At 48.0% G+C, this 17,966-nt stretch overlaps 1 long non-coding RNA gene across 1 annotated transcript in view; it reads right to left on the bottom strand.

Annotated features, from left to right (window-relative positions):
• LOC137301662 (uncharacterized) overlaps nt 1–16,684 on the bottom strand; it is a 56,314-nt gene extending 39,630 nt beyond the window's left edge. Inside the window, exon 1 of the long non-coding RNA XR_010958332.1 lies at nt 16,619–16,684. This is a non-coding gene — a long non-coding RNA (uncharacterized lncRNA). The remainder of the gene's footprint in view (nt 1–16,618) is intronic.
• Nucleotides 16,685–17,966: the final 1,282 nt, after the last annotated feature.

Below are 17,966 nucleotides of genomic sequence, written 5' to 3'. Positions count from 1 at the left end.
GTCAGGGGCTTGGACCTGGACCTCGGCCTGGGCCTGGGCCTGGGTCAGGGGCTTGGACCCGGGCCGGGCCTGGACCTGTGGTTATTTTGGTCACTTGGCAATTGCTGGGACCCTGGGACTCTGACCATCTCCATGCCTCTCCCCACGGTCACTAACGGCGGGAGGACCACTCTGACCAGCCAGTTCCTCACAGCTCTGCCCAGGTGCCGAGTTGTCCATCAGGCCAGTCCAGGCTGGGCTGGGCTCTGGGCCCAGTCTCTGCTTTAACCCTGAGCCGTTTAACGGGGCTGGATAAATAACTGAGACAGAAGCGAGAGCCTCTCAGCCCAATCCCAGAATGGGATTTACACAACCTACCAGAGCAGGGCAGGTTCTTAAAATCTGCTCAAGATCCAATCCCTGACAATCACTGCTCGCTGTCACTCCACAGGGAAATGGTCTCACTCGCACCTGGTCTGAAGAGATGATTTATCTTCAGCATAACAATGAAACACCAAATCCGTTATTAAATATGGGATTAATCTGACACCTGGTGAGGTGCTGGCCGTAGCCCAGTCAGAAGCACTCTCGCCACTGAGACAGGAGGTCGTGGGGTCAAATCCGCACTCCAGAGACTTGAGCACAAAATCCAGGCTGACACTTCAGGTCAGTGCTGAGGGAGCGCTGCACTGTCGGAGGGTCAGTACTGAGGGAGCGCCGCACTGTCGGAGGGTCAGTACTGAGGGAGCGCCGCACTGTCGGAGGGTCAGTACTGAGGGAGCGCTGCACTGTCGGAGGGTCAGTGCTGAGGGAGCGCCGCACTGTCGGAGGGTCAGTACTGAGGGAGCGCCGCACTGTCGGAGGGTCAGTACTGAGGGAGGGCCGCACTGTCGGAGGGTCAGTACTGAGGGAGCGCCGCACTGTCGGAGGGCCGGTGCTGAGGGAGCACCGCACTGTCGGAGGGTCAGTACTGAGGGAGCGCCGCACTGTCGGAGGGTCAGTACTGAGGGAGCGCTGCACTGTCGGAGGGTCAGTACTGAGGGAGCGCTGCACTGTCGGAGGGTCAGTGCTGAGGGAGCGCCGCACTGTCGGAGGGTCAGTACTGAGGGAGCGCCGCACTGTCGGAGGGTCAGTACTGAGGGAGGGCCGCACTGTCGGAGGGTCAGTACTGAGGGAGCGCCGCACTGTCGGAGGGCCGGTGCTGAGGGAGCACCGCACTGTCGGAGGGTCAGTACTGAGGGAGCGCCGCACTGTCGGAGGGCCGGTGCTGAGGGAGCGCCGCACTGTCGGAGGGTCAGTACTGAGGGAGCGCTGCACTGTCGGAGGGTCAGTACTGAGGGAGCGCCGCACTGTCGGAGGGTCAGTGCTGAGGGAGGGCCGCACTGTCGGAGGGTCGGTGCTGAGGGAGCGCCGCACTGTCGGAGGGTCAGTACTGAGGGAGCGCCGCACTGTCGGAGGGTCAGTACTGAGGGAGCGCCGCACTGTCGGAGGGTCGGTGCTGAGGGAGCGCTGCACTGTCGGAGGGTCGGTGCTGAGGGAGCGCCGCACTGTCGGAGGGTCAGTACTGAGGGAGCGCCGCACTGTCGGAGGGTCGGTGCTGAGGGAGCGCCGCACTGTCGGAGGGTCAGTACTGAGGGAGCGCCGCACTGTCGGAGGGTCGGTGCTGAGGGAGGGCCGCACTGTCGGAGGGTCGGTGCTGAGGGAGCGCCGCACTGTCGTAGGGTCGGTGCTGAGGGAGCGCTGCACTGTCACAGGTGCCGTCTTTCGGATGAAATATTAAACCGAGACACCATCTGCCCTCTCAGGTGGATTTAAAAGATCCCGTGACACTATTGGATGAAGAGCAGGGGCGGGGGGGGAGTTCTCCCTGATGTCCTGACCAATTTTTATCCCACAAGCAACATCACTAAAAACAGATTATCTGAACATTATTAATGCCTCTGAGCCCGATCCCAGGTTCAGCACCGTGAACCCGGGCTGCACTGAGGTCAGGCCGATTCCCACATTTGACACGCAATCTGTATGGGGGAGGGGGAGAGATGGCGGGGGAGGGGGAGAGATGGCGGGGGAGGGGGAGAGATGGCGGGGGAGGGGGAGAGATGGCGGGGGAGGGGGAGAGATGGCGGGGGAGGGGAGAGAGATGGCGGGGGGAGGGGAGAGATGGCGGGGGAGGGGGAGAGATAGGAAGAGATGGCGGGGGAGGGGAGTCACGAAGGGGAGGGGAGAGATGCGAGGAAGGGAGTGATGGGGTGAGGGTAGAGATGGGGGAGTGGAGAGTAATATTAGTAATCATGGCCATTAAACTACCGGATTGTCGTAACAACCCATCTGGTTCACTAATGTCCTTGAGGGAAGGAAGCCTGCCGCCCTTACCCGGTCTGGCCTATATGTGACTCCAGACCCACAGCAATGTGGTTGATTCTTAATCACCCTCTGAAATGGCCTAGCAAGACACTCAGTTGTAAAATCTCGCCACCAAAAGTCATAATAAGAATAAAACCGGACGGACCACCCGGCATCGGACACGACAAAGGCAAACCAAGCCCAGTCGACCCTGCAAAGTCCTCCTCACTAACATCTGGGGACTTGTGCCAAAATTGGGAGAGCTGTCCCACAGACGAGTCAAGCAACAGCCTGACATAACCATACTCACAGAATCATATCTTTCAGCCAACGTCCCAGACTCTTCCATCACCATCCCTGGGTATGTCCTGTCCCACCGGCAGGACAGACCCACCAGAGGTGGCGGTACAGTGATATACAGTCAGGAGGGAGTGGCCTTGGGAGTCCTCAACATTGACTCTGGACCCCACGAAATCTCATGGCATCAGGTCAAACATGGGCAAGGAAACCTCCTGCTGATTACCACCTACCGCCCTCCCTCAGCTGATGAATCAGTCCTCTTCCATGTTGAACACCACTTGGAGGAAGCACTGAGGGTAGCAAGGGCACAGAATGTACTCTGGGTGTGGGACTTCAATGTCCATCAGCAAAAGTGGCTCGGTAGCACCACTACTGACCGAGCTGGCCGAGTGCTGAAGGACATAACTGCCAGACAGGGCCTGCGGCAGGTGGTGAGCGAACCAACACGAGGGAAAAACCTACTTGACCTCGTCCTCACCAATCTACCTGTCGCAAATGCATCTGTCCATGACAGTATTGGTAGGAGTGACCACCGCACAGTCCTTGTGGAGACGAAGTCCTGTCTTCACACTGAGGACACCATCCAACGTGTTGTGTGGCACTATCACCGTGCTAAATGGGATAGATTCAGAACAGATCTAGCAGCTCAAAACTGGGCATCCATGAGGCGCTGTGGGCCATCAGCAGCAGCAGAATTGTATTCCAGCACAATCTGTAACCTCATGGCCCGGCATATTCCTCACTCTACCATTACCAACAAGCCAGGGGATCAACCCTGGTTCAATGCGGAGTGTAGAAGAGCATGCCAGGAGCAGTGCCAGGCGTACCTAAAAATGAGGTGCCAACCTGGTGAAGCTACAACTCAGGACTACATGCATGGTAAACAGCAGAAGCAGCATGCTATAGACAGAGCTAAGCGATTCCACAACCAACGGATCAGATCAAAGCTCTGCAGTCCTGCCACATCCAGTCGTGAACGGCGGTGGACAATTAAACAACTAACGGGAGGAGGAGGCTCTGCAAACATCCCCATTCTCAATGATGGCGGAGTCCAGCACGTGAGTGCAAAAGACAAGGCTGAAGCGTTTGCAACCATCTTCAGCCAGACGTGCCCAGTGGATGATCCATCTCAGCCTCCTCCCGATATCCCCACCATCACGGAAGCCAGTCTTCAGCCAATTCGATTCACTCCACGTGATATCAAGAAACGGCTGAGTGCACTGGATACAACAAAGGCTATGGGCCCCGACAACATCCCAGCTGTAGTACTGAAGACTTGTGCTCCAGAACTAGCTGCGCCTCTAGCCAAGCTGTTCCAGTACAGCTACAACACTGGCATCTACCCGACAATGTGGAAAATTGCCCAGGTATGTCCTGTCCACAAAAAGCAGGACAAATCCAATCCGGCCAATTACCGTCCCATCAGTCTACTCTCAATCATCAGCAAAGTGATGGAAGGTGTCATCGACAGTGCTATCAAGCGGCACTTACTCACCAATAACCTGCTCACCGATGCTCAGTTTGGGTTCCGCCAGGACCACTCGGCTCCAGACCTCATTACAGCCTTGGTCCAAACATGGACAAAAGAGCTGAATTCCAGAGGTGAGGTGAGAGTGACTGCCCTTGACATCAAGGCAGCATTTGACTGAATGTGGCACCAAGGAGCCCTAGTAAAATTGAAGTCAGTGGGAATCAGGCGGAAAACTCTCCAGGGCTGGAGTTGTACCTAGCACAAAGGAAGATGGTAGTGGTTGTTGGAGGCCAATCATCTCAGCCCCAAGACATTGCTGCAGGAGTTCCTCAGGGCAATGTCCTTGGCCCAACCATCTTCAGCTGCTTCATCAATGACCTTCCCTCCATCATAAGGTCAGAAATGGGGATGGACAATTGCACAGTGTTCAGTTCCATTCGCAACCTCTCAGATAATGAAGCAGTCCATGCCCGCATGCAGCAAGACCTGGACAACATCCAGGCTTGGGCTCATAAGTGGCAAGTAACATTCGCGCCAGACAAGTGCCAGGCAATGACCATCTCCAACAAGAGAGTCTAACCACCTCCCCTTGACATTCAACGGCATTACCATCGCCGAATCCCCCACCATCAATATCCTGGGGGGTCACCATTGACCAGAAACTTAACTGGACCAGCCATGTAAATACTGTGGCTACAAGAGCAGGTCAGAGGCTGGGTATTCTGTGGCGAGTGACTCACCTCCTGACTCTCCAAAGCCTTTCCACCATCTACCAGTCACAAGTCAGGAGTGTGATGGAATACTCTCCACTTGCCTCGATGAGTGCAGCTCCATCAACACTCATGAAGCTCGAAACCATCCAGGACAAAGCAGCCCGCTTGATTGGCACCCCATCCACCACCCTAAACATTCACTCCCTTCACCACCGGCGCACAGTGGCTGCAATGTGTACCATCCACAGGATGCACTGCAGTAACTCGCCAAGGCTTCTTCGACAGCACCTCCCAAACCCGCGACCTCTACCACCTAGAAGGACAAGGGTAGCAGGCACATGGGAACAACACCACCTGCACGTTCCCCTCCAAGTCATACACCATCCCGACTTGGAAATATATCGCCGTTCCTTCATCGTCGCTGGGTCAAAATCCTGGAACTCCCTTCCTAACAGCACTGTGGGAGAACCTTCATGGACTGCAGTGGTTCAAGAAGGCGGCTCACCACCACCTTCTCAAGGGCAATTAGGGATGGGCAATAAATGCCGACCTTGCCAGTGACACCCACATCCCATGAACGAATAAAAAAGATGAGGGGGGAAGGGAGAGTTTTGCTGTTTGGTTCGAGTTCTGAACTGGTCAAGTGTCAGCCTTGACACAGTGGGCAGCACTCTCGCCTCCGAGTCAGAAGATCGTGAGTTCAAGCCCCACTCCAGAGACTTGATTTTTCCCCTGGTATCCTGGCCAATATTTATCTCTTAATCAACATCAGTAAAACAGATTATCTGGTCGTTATTTGTGGGACCTTGCTGTGCGCAAATTGGCTTCCACGTTTCCTACATTGCAAGAGTGATCACACTTCAGAAGTACTTCATTGGCTGTAAAGCATTTTGGGACGTCCTGAGGTCGTGAAAGGCGCTGTATAAATGAAGGTCCTACCCTTTCCTTGTGAAACAGCCGGAAGTAATATGTGGTGTTGGAGAATCCCTAACGGAATCAACAGACTCTGGTATTCCATGATCATTGATGGAACATCATTGATGGCTCCCTTGATTCAGCAAATTTGTGCTTCCCAACCCAGAGTCTGGCTAGACAGGACCGCGGCTCGGAGACAGACGGGACCGCGGCTCGGAGACAGACAGGACCTTCAGTCTCAGTTATTTGGCACGAGACTCATTCGCTTTGGTTTAAAAATCTTGCCTTAGTGCAGATCTCAATCTTAAGTATAAACAACTTCAGGAAGGGAGTTGGGGCAAGATTTGTTTTTGAGCAAAATTGTAAAAATGTTGTAGAAGATCGAATGGGCTTATGATGATCAGACGGGTTTTAGCACTGGGTGCAATATGCAAACTTACTTACTTATTGAAAGTACAGACTGTGATGCGGGGTAAGAGTATATAAACTCATTAATACACTTATACTTTCAAATTCGATAAGGTGCCACGTAAAAGATTGTTACACAAGATAAGGGCTTGTGGGTAACATATTAGCATGGGTAGAGGATTGGTTAACAGACAGAAAACAGAGAGTAGGGATAAACAGGTCATTTTCGGGTTGGCAGGCTGTAACTAGTGGGGTGTCGCAAGGATCAGTGCTCGGGCCTCAGCTATTGACAATCTATATTAACGACTTAGATGAAGGGACCGAGTGTAATGTATCCAAGTTTGCTGACGATACAAAGCTAGGTGGGAAAGTAAGCTGTGAGGAGGACACAAAGAGTCTGCAAAGGGATATAGACAGGTTAAGTGAGTGGGCAAGAAGGTGGCAAATGGAGTATAATGTGGGGAAATGTGAGGTTATTCACTTTGGTAGGAAGAATAGAAAAACAGAATATTTTTTAAATGGTGAGAAACTATTAAATGTTGGTGTTCAGAGAGATTTGGGTGTCCTTGTACATGAAACACAGAAAGTTAACATGCAGGTACAGCAAGCAATTAGGAAGGCAAATAGCATGTTGGCCTTTATTGCAAGGGGGTTGGAGTACAAGAGTAAGGAAGTCTTACTACAATTGTACAGGGCTTTGGAGAGACCTCACCTGGAGTACTGTGTACAGTTTTGGTCCTTATCTAAGGAAGGATATACTTGCCTTAGAGGTGGTGCAACGAAGGTTCACTAGATTAATTCCTGGGGAGAGGGTTGTGCTATGAGGAGAGATGGAGTAGAATGGGCCTGTACTCTCTGGAGGTTAGAAGAATGAGAGGTGGTTTCATTGAAACATATAAAATTATGAAGGGGTTGACTGGGTAGATGCTGAGAGGTTGTTTCCCCTGGCTGGAGTTACTAGAATTAAGGGTCACAGTCTCAGGATAAGGGGTCGGCCAAATAAGACTGAGATGAAGAGAAATTTCTTCACTCAGAGGGTGGTGAATCTTTGGAATTCTCTACGCCAGAGGACTCTGGATGCTGAGTCACTGACTATATTCAAGATTGATAGATTTTTGGACTCTAAGGGAATCAAGGGATATGGGGATCGGGCGGGAAAGTAGACTTGAGGTCGAAGATCAGCCATGATCTTACTGAATGGCGGAGTGGGCTCGAGGGGCTGCATGGCCGACTCCTGCTCCTAATTCTTATGTTATTAAATAGATGACAACATTATATAATTGTAGTGTCAGCCACATTATGATTTCCTGTCAGACTGCAACAAATGTTTTAATGAAGTGGGTAATCGGGATCCACGTTAAATCCATTTTTCCACAGTCCTGTTTGTGAAGAGTTTATAAAACTTTGCAATAACTTCCTTTGAGGATTTTGTTTAAGCGGTCAGGGTTTAACCTACTTTATCTGTATTGCTTCCTGGACTATGGGCTTTGACTTTCAGTTTAAACCATACACTTCCCAATGTACAAACTCTATATTCTGAAAATATCTTAACATTCCTTCTAATGCTACCTTCAAATACAGTTGACTTGGATGGAACCAAACCGAAGGAGAGTTATATAACATTGTGTGCAGTGACCTCGACTTTTTTTTAATATTTCAAAATAAATCTTTTCATAAAATTTAAAGATACCACAGTTCAATGTAAAAAGACACAATTTCAAGCAATTTAGTTTGAAACATTACAATGCAGATCGTACACAGTATGATCTCATTTTTAGAATTCAAAACCCCCACAGTACATATCTTCTAATATATTCTGCACAATACAAGGTGGGATGGCCTTACACTCTGGCGTTACCCCAGAGCCTTTGCGGCGGTCGCTCCTCGCCTCAGTGCGTCCCGCAGCACGTGCTCCTGGACCTTGGAACGTGCCAGTTGGTAACAGCTCCTTCAGCTGGAAGACCAGCAGGTTTCGGGTGGACCAAAGGGCCTCCTTCACCGAGTTGATGGTCTTCTAGCCGCAGGTGAGATCTGTCTCTGTGTGCGTGCCGGGGAACAGCCCGTAGAGCACAGCGTCCTGTGTTACCAAACTGTTGGGGATGAACTGGGACAGATACCAACACATCTCTCTCCACATCTTCTGCATGAAGTGGGGTCCACCGGGAGATGGACGACAGTCTCGTCCCCGCCGCAGCCTCGAGGGCAGCTCACGGTGGCACTGAGAGTCCGTGTGTGTTGGAAGGACCGCAGTGTGAGAGCCCTTCCCGCCACCATTCAGAATACATCCTGGTGTCTGTTGGTCAGTTCTAGCAACAAGATGTTCTGGCAAATGGCATCGACTGTCTGGTTGGGGAACTGTCTGATGGGATCCGCCCTCTCCTTTCCTTGCAGGACCCTGTCTGTGCCGATCGCTGTCTGACGGCCTTGTGGTCGAACGGGTTCCTCCTCAGGAACTTCTCCACCTGGGACAGGTGGTGGGACGAGGACCAGCTCGACGGGAGGTCCTGCATCTGCCAAGCCAGCGTGGCCAGATCCAGCCTTCTCAGTGTGGTGGATATGTAGAAACTCAGCACATAGTGACATTTGGCGTTTGGGTACTAGGGCTCTACACACATCCTGAGGCAGCCTCAGGCAAAGGTGGCCATCGGGCTCAGATTGCCATGGAGGACGCTTTTCCCCCTTTTGTCTGGGGGCTTGTACGTGGTGACCCCGCGGACGCGTCATACCTTGGACCTCCAGACAAAGTGGAAGGTGGCTCGGGTGACTGTGATAGCAGATGGGCGGGGAATGGGCCAGACCCTGGCCACGTAGAGCAACGCCGTGAGTACCTCACCTCATCACCAGGTTCCTTTTTTAAAAAAAATTGTTCATGGGATGTGGGCGTCGCTGGCGAGGCCGGCATTTATTGCCCATCCCTAATAGCTCTCGAGAAGGTGGTGGTGAGCCGCCTTCTTGAAGCGCTGCAGTCCGTGTGGTGAAGGTTCTCCCGACTGTTATGGAGAGAGATTGCTCCACCCATATACCAAGTTTCTGTTTGGCCTTGGCGACCCACTCCTCCCAGTTCTTGGTGCAGGCCTGTGGGCCCCCGAACCAGATCCCCAGCACCTTCAGGTAGTCAGACCTGACGGCGAAGGGGACAAAGTATCGGGTCTCCCATCTCCGAAGAACGTGGCCTTGCTCTTACTGAGTTCACTCTTGCCCCCGAGGCCAGCTCGAAACAGTCGCAGATACCCATCAGTCTGTGCACTGGCTGCTGATTGGAGCAAAAGACGGTGACATCGTCCATGTACAGGGAGGCCTTAACCCGAGAGCCTCCGCTGCCTGGGATCGTCGCCTCCCCGATACCTGCGTCCCTCCTGATGGACGCAGCAAACAGCTCGATACAACACACAAACAAGATCATGGAGAGAGGACAGCCCTGCCTGACTCCAGAGCCGACCAGAAAGCCCTCCGACTCCCAACCATTGATTAGGACTGCGCTACGGATATCTGCGTAAAGCGGTTGGATTCAATCGCGGATTCCCTCCCCAAAACCCATTTTGGAGAGCACGTCCATCATGTACGTGTGGGATATTCTGCCAAAGGCCTTCTCCTGGTCCAGGCTGATGAGGCAGGTGTTCACCCCCCTGGCCTGTACGTAGGCAATCGTATCCCTGAGCAGCACAAGGCTTTCAGAGATCTTCCTGCCGGGTACAGTACAGGTCTGATCGGGGTGGATCACTCGCTCCATAGCAGACTTGAGCCTGTTGGCAATGGTCAAGTGACCTCCTGAACCACACTGACCAACTTCTGGGAGTACAAACGGCAAGTACTGAGAATGGCAGCTTTGGACAGGCTCCTGTTGATTTAATCACAATACGATTGTTGTTTTTGAAACGGAAACAAAGTGAGTGAGCAAAGTGATTCTGACATTCTCATGGAGGGGCCAATCAGATCAGTTACTCATTTATGTATTTCAGCTAAAGCTTCTTGTTCTCGTGTCAGTTAAATACTTTCAGTGGGGAGGAGAGTTGATTGGGTCTGGAGGAATTTGCTTTCTTTCTTCCTCTGCTTTTAAAACATAGAAACATAGAAAATAGGAGCAGGAGTAGGCCATTCGACCCTTTGAGGCTGCTCCGACATTCAATATGATCATGGCCGATCCTCTATCTCAATACCATATTCCCGCTCTCTCCCCATACCCCTTGATGCCTTTTGTACTTGGAAATCTGTCTCCTTCTTAAATATATTCAGTGACTTGGCCTCCACAGCCTTCTGTGGTAGAGAATTCCACAGGGTCACCACCCTCTGAGTGAAGACATTTCTCCTCATCTCAGTCCTAAATGTCCTACCCCGTATCCTGAGACTGTGACCCCTCGTTCTGGACCCCCCAGCCAGGGGAAACATCCTCCCTGCATCCAGTCTGTCTAGCCCGGTCAGAATTTTATATGTTTCAATGAGATCCCCTCTCATTCTTCTAAATTCAAGTGAATACAGGCCGAGTCGACCCAATCTCTCCTCATACGACAGTCCTGCCATCCCAGGAATCAGTCTGGTGAACCTTCGCTGCACTCCCTCTATGGCAAGTATATCCTTTCTTAGGTAAGGAGATCAAAACTGCACACAATACTCCAGGTGTGGTCTCACCAAGGCCCTGTATAACTGCAGTAAGACATCCTGCTCCTGTACTCAAATCCTCTTGCAATGAAGGCCAACATACCATTTACCTTCCTAACTACTTGCTGCACCTGCATGTTTGCTTTCAGTGACTGGTGTACAAGGACACCCAGGTTCCTTTGTACATCAACATTTCCCAATCTATCACCATTTAAATAATATTCTGCCTTTCTGTTTTTCCTTCTGAAGTGGATAACTTCTCATTTATCCACATTATACTGCATCTGCCATGTATTTGCCCACTCACTCAACTTGACTAAATCGCCTTGAAGCCTCTTTGCATCCTCCTCTCAACTCACAATCCCACCTAGTTTTGTGTCGTCAACAAACTTGGAAATATTACATTTGGTTCCCTCATCCAAATCATTGATATATATTGTGACTAGCTGGGGCCCAAGCACTGATCCCTGCGGTACCCCACTAGTCACTGCCTGCCACCCCGAGAAAGACCCATTTATTCCTACTCTCTGTTTCCTGTCTCTTAACCACTTTTCAATCCATGCCAGTATATTACCCCCAATCCCATGTGTTTTAATTTTGCACAATAATCTCTTATGTGGGACTTTATCAAAGGCCTTCTGAAAATCCAAATAAACTACAATCGTTGGTTCTTCCACTGCCCTCCTCCCCTCCCTTGGTGTTTCATTACTTGGGTTTGTACTAGAGAAACAGCAATTAGGGAGCATTCACACTATGACAGTAGTATTGGTGCAACACAGCTTCCCTCTGCACCAGTGCTGTTGTTCTATTGTAAATGGAGTCTGGAGTCGGGATTGGGCCTGATGCAGTGAAGAGGATTGTGACTCCCTGCAAGGGGAAGGTCTCACTCCTTTTCAATCAGTTCAGGCCCCACCACCTGATTTAAGTAAACGGGGTGGAAATTTTGCAGGGAATCCCCCGCTGTAATTGGTAGTAACTCCAGGGACGTCTGTCTCTACTGATCCCAGCCAAAATTACATCAGGGGATCAGAAGAAGCCCTGTGGAATATTTAGGCACAAAAGTTTTGTGTCTGTGCAAAGCTTCGCACTAATGCCAAGCTTGATGTGTAAATGTGACCTTGGTGTGTTGTCAGTTTATGGCAGGTATTGAAGGAACCAGCTTTTTTTAGACCAGTACATTGAGGAGCCATCTAGGGAACAGGCTATCCTAGATTGGGTATTGTGCAACGAGAAGGGGTTAATTAACAATCTTGTTGTGCGGGGTCCTTTAGGGCAGAGTGACCATAACATGATAGAATTCTTCATTAAGATGGAAAGTGAAGTAGTCCAATCCGAAACAAAACAAAACATCTAAACAAAGGAAACTATGGAGGTATGAGGAGTGAGTTGGCTATGATAGATTGGGGAGCTCCATTGAAAGGCATGACGGTGGATAGGGAATGGCTAACATTTATGGAACGAATGCATGAATTGCAATAGTTATACATTCCTTTCTGGCTCAAAAACACAAAAGGAAAAACGGTTCAACCATGGCTAAAAAAAAGAAATTAAGGATAGTATTAGATCCAAAGAGGAGTCATATAAAGTTGCCAGAAAAAGTAGCAAGCCTGAGGATTGGGAGCAGTTTAGAATTTAGCAAAAAAGGACCAAGAGATTAATTAATGGTGCAGAGGGAAGCTGTGTTGCACCAATACTAATTAAGTAACCCCACTATTTAAAAAAGGAGGGAGAGAGAAAACAGGGAACTACAGACCGGTTAGCCTAACATCAGTAGTGGGGAAAATGCTAGAGTCTATTATAAAGGATGTGATAACAGGACATTTAGAAAATATCAATGGGATTAGACAAAGTCAACATGGATTTATGAAAGGGAAATCATGTTTGACAAACCTATTGGAGTTTTTTGAGGATGTAACTGGTAGAATAGATAAGGGACAACCAGTGGATGTGGTTTATTTGGATTTTTGGAAGGTCCCACACAAGAGGTTAGTGTGCAAAATTAAAGCACATGGGATTGGGGGTAATATACTGGCATGGATTGAAAAATAGTTAACAGACAGGAAACAGAGAGTAGGAATAAATGGGTCTTCTTCTAGGTGGCAGGTGGTGACTAGTGGGTCCCAGCTATTCAATATATATTAATGATTTGGATGAGGGAACCAAATGTAATTTTTCCAAGTTTGCTGATGACAAAACTAGGTGGTTTTGCGAGTTGTGAGGAGGATGCAAAGAGTCTTCAAGGTGATTTAGACAAGTTGAGTGAATGGGCAAATACACGGTAGATGCAGTATAACATGGATAAATGTGAAGTTATCCACTTCGGAAGGAAAAACAGAGAGAGTATCATTTAAATGGTGATAGATTGGGAAATGTTGATGTACAAAATGGACCTGGGTGTCCTTGTACACCAGTCACTGAAAGCAAATATGCAGGTTCCGCAAGCAGTTAGGAAGGCAAATGGTATGTTGGCCTTCATTGCAAGAGGATTTGAGTACAGGAGCAGGGATGTCGTACTGCAGTTATACAGGGCTTTGGTGAGACCACACCTGGAGTATTGTGCGCAGTTTTGGTCTCCTTACCGAAGAAAGGATATACTTGCCATAGAGGGAGTGCAGCGAAGGTTCACCAGACTGATTCCTGGGATGGCAGGACTGTCGTATGAGGAGAGATTGGGTCGACTCGGCCTGTATTCACTTGAATTTAGAAGAATGAGAAGGGATCTCACTGAAACATAAAATTCTGACAGGGCTAGACAGACTGGATGCAGGGAGGATGTTTCCCCTGGCTGGGGGGTCCAGAACGAGGGGTCACAGTCTCAGGATATGGGGTAGGACATTTAGGACTGAGATGAGGAGAAATTTTTTCACTCAGAGGGTGGTGAACCTGTGGAATTCTCTACCACAGAAGGCTGTGGAGGCCAAGTCACTGAATATATTTAAGAAGGAGCTCGATAGATTTCTAGACAGAAAAGGCATCATAGAAACATAGAAAATAGGAGCAGGAGTAGGCCATTCGGCCCTTCGAGCCTGCTCCGCCATTCAATAAGATCATGGCTGATCCTCTATCTCAATACCATATTCCCGCTCTCTCCCCATACCTCTTGTTTCTACATTTCTATGTTCAGCTATAATTTTCAACTCTCGTACAAGTAAAAGATAAAAACCAAACTCTTAATATAGTAGATACAATGAGCATTAATCATCATTTCTTCCTTACTGAGAGAGTGCTGTAATCTGTAAAACCAATTCAGGATTGAAACTGGGTTGAATTAGGCTGGATTGAGTTAGAGGCAAAACACGTTTCATACAATCTCCATGAACTGTCTGGAGAAACCGACCGTGCTTCTATCCTACTAACTGGCTTAAACTCGGCTAACATGTTTGAATTTAACCACTCCGGTGGGTGTTTGAGAAACTCCAGGAATAGAATGTTGGGCCTTTTCCTGCTTAAGCCCCCGGGGGACGTGACTCTTACTGAGAATCCACGTGGTGACCAATATTTTGAGTCTGGTTTCCCCAGGAGTGGGAGATGATAAGCTGCAAAAAGAGTAAACTAATCGGAGGCGACTGTAATGAGGAGACTTTTCACAACTTATTGCATTCATGGGGCTAATAGGAGAGTCGTTTAAAAGATCAGTTCTGTTCTGTGACTAAATTACCGAATCTTAATGAAAAAGAGAGAGGTTTAACAGTCTAGAGTGATGCTTTACTCTCCAATAGTCTCCATTACGGTGTTGTAGTGATCAGAAGCCTGATTGTGTGCACTATATTTCAGGTGTAGAAGCATCGGCAGCTCGATGCAGCATCTTGAATCTCGCTAACCAGCACCAATATCACCCTCACACCTTCTATTGATTTACTTAGTTTGCTGCTGCCATTTGTCTTTCTGTATAAACAGGCTCCTGCTACGAATGTAACAAGAATAATGGTGTGTGCTGAATACTATTTGTAACCACATTAATAAACCCTGTGTGTTGCCCTAACCTCAACTCTGTCTTTTATTCTGTAAATGAAGTTCACTGAAGTAAATGGGATGGAGCTGGTCTCCATAAGACCATAAGAGATAGGAGCAGGAGTAGGCCATTCGGCCCCTCGAGCCTGCTTCGCCATTCAATGAGATCATGGCTGGTCTCCTCACCCCTCTCTCCTCAATGACCATTTTAAATTGACAACTCCTCATCATAGGCTGTAGTCTTTCCCTATTCCTCCTATCAAAACATAATTTTAAAAAACAATTCCTTTAAATCACCTCTTAACCTTCTCTTTGGTCTAATGGAAATAGTTCCAGTCTCTCCTGGTAAGTATAGTTTCCAATCCCTGTCATCTTTCTGGTAATTCTATACGCATTTCTGGTTTTAATGTCCTTTCTATTCTAGTGTGTTCAAAACTGCTCAGTGCTCTAACATTAGCAATATTTTGTATAAATTCATTTACTTCTTCACATTTTTACTCTATGTCCCAATTTATAAAACCCAAAATTATACTGACCTTTTTTGATGGCTTTATCTACCTGTGCTTTTAATTTCAAGGAATAGGAACATAGGAACAGGAGTAGGCCATTCAGCCCCTCGTGCCATTTGATAAGATCATGGCTGATCTGTGATCTAACTCCATATACCTGCCTTTGGCCCATATCCCTTAATACCTTTGGTTGCTCAAAAAGCTATCTATCTCAGATTTAAATTTAGCAATTGAGCTAGTATCAATTGCCGTTTGCGGAAGAGAGTTCCAAACTTCTACCACCCTTTGTGTGTAGAAATGTTTTCTAATCTCACTCTTGAAAGGCCTGGCTCTAATTTTTAGACTGTGCCCCCTACTCCGAGAATCCCCAACCAGCGGAAATAGTTTTTCTCTCTCCACCCTCTGTTCCCCTTAATATCTTATAAACTTCAATCAGATCACCCTTTAACCTTCTAAACTCTAGAGACTACAACCCCAATTTGTGTAATCTCTCCTCATAACTTAACCCTTGAAGTCCGGGTATCATTCTAGTAAACCTACGCTGCACTCCCTCCAAGGCCAATATGTCCTTCCGAAGGTGCGGTGCCCAGAACTGCTCACAATACTCCAGGTGCGGTCTAACCAGGGTTTTGTATAGCTGCAGCATAACGTCTGCCCCCTTGTACTCTCGTCCTCTAGATATAAAGGCCAGATCTGAACCCCAAGGTCTCTTATCAATGCACCCTCCAGTGTCTTTCCATTATGTGTATACTCCCATTACTTGTGTTTTCCCCCCAAAACAAATCACTGCACATTATTAAAATGCATCTGCCCATTCTGCTAATCCATATGTCTTGCTGAAGTCTTTTACAGTCTTCTCAGTTTATTAAACCTCCTACTTTTGTGCAGTCAGCAAATTTCACGATTGTGTTTCCTACACACAAGTCCTAATTATTTCTAGATGCCAAGAAGAAAGGTGGGCCTTGCACCTGACCCACTTCCAACCCTTCTCCAGTCTGAACACCCATTAACTCGGTTTCCCATCTGTCAACTCTTTCTATCCATATGATTAGAAAAATTATCGAATACCTTCTAAAAATCCATATGAATTGCAGCCACTACATTTTCTTTATCCACTCAGTCACTTCTTCAAAAAAACTTATTAAATTTGCCAAACCTGACTTGCCTTGAACAAATCCATGCTGGCTGCCCTTGATTAAGCTGTACATTTCTAAATGCTCACTAATTCTACCTCAACTTATAAATTCTATGTAATTTCCTGCAACTGCCGTTAGCCGAACAGATCTAGAGACGCTTTGCTCGTCCTTCTTGAACAAATGTGTCACATGGGCTCCTCCTGTTCCACTGCACAGTTTGTATATATGATTGATTGAGAAATTGTGGCCAGAGCCTCTGCTGTCTCCCCTCAACCTCCAGGACCCAGTGTCATTCACCTTGAGTTTGGCTCATTTTTTTCAGTCCCAATTCCTTTTCTACAAGTGGCTCTATCAATCGTTCCATATCCTCCTCGAGTACATCCATGTTCTCATGTACACAGTCAGTCTTACTAATACGGGAGTTAAATGCAGCCTCTTTGGGATTGCGTTGGTTCCAAGACGACATGCCTGGCAATTGAAGATTAGAACCAAGGCAACTCTGCATGGTAATCGATATCTGAGCCAGGCAGGTCTGTGGACTCAGATAAACTAGGCAAACAATGCCCTCATGGGTAAGGTGGTCCTAGGCTTTAGGAGCAGGGGTAAGAGACCAGTGCTCAGTGCTGGTAGAACACACAGTTAAAGTTGGGTAAACTCCAGCTGTTCGCCTGCACACACTTGAGGATCTCAAAGCCTGGACTTGGGCCAATCTACACCCCAACTCCCTGCGTTTAGGCAAATAATGTGTGTCTCTTCAGGGAGAGGTATGTGTGTACACCCTATCGGGCAAACTGAAACAACCTGTGGGGATTTCTAGGTACCTTGGCTTGATGATCCGTAGCTTGGCTAGTTTATCTGAGTCCACAGACCTGCCTGGCTCAGATATCGATTACCATGCAGAGTTGCCTTGGTTCTAATCTTCAATTGCCAGGCATGTCACCGTGGAACCAACGCAATCCCAAAGAGGCTGCATTAAATAAATTTAAAACAGAAATAGACAGTTTCCTAGAAGTAAAAGGGAATTAGTGGTTACGGGGAGCGGGCAGGAAATTGGACATGAATTTAAATTTGAGGTTAGGATCAGATCAGCCATGATCTTATTGAATGGCGGAGCAGGCTCGAGGGGCCGATTGGCCTACTCCTGCTCCTATTTCTTATGTTCTTATACACCACAAAAAAAGCAAACAGTCCACTATGAATGAGGGAGAGCAATAAATTGAATTAAAATGGCATCCATTCAGAATATTAGATCTTTTAATAATTAATCATCAGAATTTGCTGTTAGAAATGTAGGTTCAAACTGAACTTTTAACTGGGCAGATTTATTCCCTCTGTACTTTTTGCTTTTTCTCCTCCAATAAATATGTTTTAGTAAGTATCTGTTAGAAACAGCAGAGGAACTGTTAATACTGTATAAAATAACTGCACAAATGGGAGTTACGTGTCTGCATGGTAAATTTTTGAGGTAATATTTGTGTGCGTTGGGCCTCTATAAAATATTACTATGAAGATAACCAGCTCTGCAGTGTATTTGATAGAAAAACAAGCTTCTTATTACTCTCCTTGTTTGTTATTATAGTTAAGCCCATTAGATCTCATCAGCTCTCAGCTCAGCGACCTCTCTTCCATAGAAATTTGCTGCTTC

Source organism: Heptranchias perlo, chromosome 34, assembly GCF_035084215.1.
Source record: "Heptranchias perlo isolate sHepPer1 chromosome 34, sHepPer1.hap1, whole genome shotgun sequence".
Classification (NCBI taxonomy): Eukaryota; Metazoa; Chordata; class Chondrichthyes; order Hexanchiformes; family Hexanchidae; genus Heptranchias; species Heptranchias perlo.
The sequence above is the reverse complement of the archived record's forward strand: the minus strand, read 5'-3'. Positions and strand labels throughout refer to the sequence as shown.